We start from the raw sequence: 3,545 nt of genomic DNA on the forward strand, positions 1-3,545 counted from the left end.
AAAAACAGGGGGATCAAATTTTACACCTATCTCTAAATGAAATTTAAATGCGGATTATCCGTTCTTCAGAAAGCATGAAAAATCTTTACTTCTGTTTTCATATCAGTAATGTACAACTTTCTGTGAAAGAAAAATAATGCCTAATATGCTTCAAGGCACTGAAAAAGTTACTTTTACTCTGAGGTTTTTGTGGTCGTTGATATCAAATCTGAAGTCAGATTTAAAAAATTAGAATTGCTGGAAAAATATTGTTCAAACAAATAAGGGTTTTATTAGTAATAAAACTGAAGTATCAGAAACCTATCAAATATATAAAAAAAAAAACAAACTCGATTTCGATTGTTAGAAAAAAAACCGACTTTTTGAGAAAAAACAATGATTTAAACCAACTCTATCTGTCTAAATAATTGAAAATTACTTTAAAATATTTTTGAAAACGAATAATTAATAAATAAGTAATTAAAAAAAATACATCTTAATATCATTAAAATTACCAAAGTTATGAAAGTTAAAAAAATGGACTAAAATTTTCAATGTTGCATATCTCGTAAAATTTTTCTAAATCCATGGAAGTTATTCAGAAATCTTCTGAAACTGATTTTATCCCATGTTTTTTAATGAAAAATGTTGAGTGCCCACTGGCACCTGCTAAAATAAAAATATGCACGCGTGTTATTCGAAATTCGCGCATAAACTAGAGCACGTGGACCGGACGCGAAGTTGCCACATCTTTAGGTCGTTTTCTATTGTTATATATTCTGAAGTCTGAATTATACCTTTCAAAGCAGATATTGATTTTGAAAAACATTCTATATATGCCAGAACTCAGAATTATTTCAGATTTTTTTTGATTTTTCAATCTTTTTATATACTAAAAAAAGTACGTCTTCTCATAAAATCACATTTTACTTTCAATAATTGATTTCTCGATTATGAAGCTCTGAAACGTTCAGAAATTGTAACCAGAGCTTCAGTGCATTTTAATACAACTGTCATCCAAGTATCAGGCGATTCACATTTATAATTTTATTACCGAAGGTACTCTTTTTTAAATATTAAGGAAGTAAATGTAAAGTAGGTCAACAGTGTAAAAATAAATATCTTTTTAGAGCTAATTTCAGGTATTAAATAAAAATCATAAAAAAACAGTTTCGAGTTGTGGTAAAATGAGACACCCCAGATTAATTTGTTTTACATTGAAAATAAATGCATAAAGGTATGCTGTTCAAAAACCGGACCCCAAAAAAATGATACCTTGAGAGAAGAGATCTCTAGCTTTTACAGTCAAGCAGGTGAGTCTTTATCAAAATATTATATCATTTATTGTTTAATATAGTCATTAAAAAGTATATTATCTTTCGTCCAGACATTAGCCAGCTTTCAAAATAATTGCTTGCACATTCCATTGAATTGTCATAATAATAATTGAAAAATTTTAAATTAAATATTATTAATATTTTAGTGGTAAAATACGTATATCTATAAATGACCGGACAAAATTTCTGCTGAATAATCTGGAGATACAGAATAATATAGTGAATGAATTGAATGGATTTTACATTATTTTATAAAAGACATTAAAGATCAATTTTGAAAATCAAAATTAGTATAAGTTATTTTAAAAATTCACCGAACATAGAACATTTGAGAATTCCTGTTTTTTTCATGGCAAAAAAATTCATCAAAAACAAATTTTTATATGCTTATTTCGTATTTCGTTAGTAAAAACTTGTTTTAACTAGTCAAACAGGTCATCAGAAAGTTGCTATTTTTTCCACACATACACTGTAAAAAAAGATTTGTGTAAAATTACAAAGTTTTAGAAAATTAAATATTGTATCATTGTAAATATCACACACTTCACTGTGTGATTTTACAAAAGTATGTGAAATTACATCCTCTAGCGATGTAAATAAAAGGACCCTCGAACAGGAGTGTAATATTACACACTCGATAAAAATAAAATTACACATTCCCTCGTACGAATTTTACATTCAGAAGAGAAAATTCAGTCGCAGTCATGGACATACGAAACACGGGGCAAGACATGCCATCCTAACCTGGGCGAGCGGGGTTGAATCCATGGGAGGGGGAGAATTCCATGAGTGGGGAGAGCCGCCATCTTACGATGTGCCATTTGATTATGCCCGTGCGCATAATACCATGCGTCGGTAAAATCACTTTCCTGTAATTGAAAATTGCATCGAGATTTTTAATTTTACCAAAGATCTTTAATTTTACCCAGGCGGAAACTGTAACATTTTTGATGTATAATTAATTTAAAATTTAGAATAATTAATCAAATAATATGTGAATACAAAAGCGTCTCTCGTGTTCGTTGTTTATCGATGCCTTCATCCTTCAATTTGGAGCATTTTTATTTTTAATGCAAGGAAATTGACAGCTATGTTCAACTTCTTTGACAGCTTTCACACAAAGTAGACCGAATCCGAGCTATTCTTATTTTGCCTTTTACATTTTCTGCTATTAGAACAGAAAAAATGCGGTTATTCAAAACGTATATTTCATATTTTTTTTACGGAATATTTAAACATCAAAAAAATACCCATAGTATCTTATGTGTTTTAGGTTAGTGGTAACGTGTCCGGCTTGTGTTTCTTCAATCTCCATAAAATTGTACGAAGTTTGAGCTTTCAAGTGTTTGAAACTGTCGCCCTGATACATTTTATTTTATTTTATTCTTTCACATAATGAATTTTACATTTTCGCATGTAAAATTATCGGCCGAATTGGAATATCACAACAGATTCGTAAAGTTACTCCGATACACGAGGGTCCTTTTATTTACATCCACCAGAGATGTAAAATTCAATAGATTTCTTTTACAGTGTATTTTTCGAGTTGATATCTATAAAATTAGGAAAAAATGCATTCTTTTCTTCAACTTTTGAAATTCTAATTTTTTATGTACAATTTTGGATGGTTCATATTTCTTCAAAATAAGGTTCAAAATATTTAAAAAAATCGCCCAACAGTTACATTTTTACATCCAAAACATTTTTGTTAAAACATGATGCAGCATCCTTTCAATTACTAATATGATCTGATAAAAAGTTTATTTTTGGCAAATCGATATTCTTTAGTTTTTGATAGACGTGTTAACAATTTTTTCGTTGTAAATATTACTTTTAGATTACCTTTTCATTTCACGTCCTGAATCAGTTTAAGTATAACATAACATGAAATTAAATTTGGATGTTATGATTGAATATGCAATATAAAGTATAATTAATTAAATATTGAGATTATTATTACGCTAATAATAAATATTTAAAAAGGTTAAAAAAAAACTCGCAGTCGGTAGGACTCGAACCTACGCTCCCAGAGGGAATCTGATTTCTAGTCAGACGCCTTAACCACTCGGCCACGACTGCTGATGTAGGGTTGTTCGAAATCACGGTAATTACGTTAGAATACCCAGAAATCATTTTTAAAGTGGATTTATTTACAATTTTCATTATAAAAAATTAGATTTTCAGAATTACGTTATATAATATATTAAAATGACTATATCATGTTATATC

The 3,545-nt window shown here is 29.0% G+C and overlaps 1 non-coding gene across 1 annotated transcript; it reads right to left on the bottom strand.

The window, feature by feature from the left end:
• Positions 1–3,313: 3,313 nt before the first annotated feature.
• Positions 3,314–3,395, bottom strand: Trnas-aga. The gene has a single exon. It is a non-coding gene; the product is annotated as a tRNA-Ser (tRNA).
• Between the last annotated feature and the right edge of the window lie 150 nt (positions 3,396–3,545).

Source organism: Belonocnema kinseyi, chromosome 10 (genome assembly GCF_010883055.1).
Source record: "Belonocnema kinseyi isolate 2016_QV_RU_SX_M_011 chromosome 10, B_treatae_v1, whole genome shotgun sequence".
Classification (NCBI taxonomy): Eukaryota; Metazoa; Arthropoda; class Insecta; order Hymenoptera; family Cynipidae; genus Belonocnema; species Belonocnema kinseyi.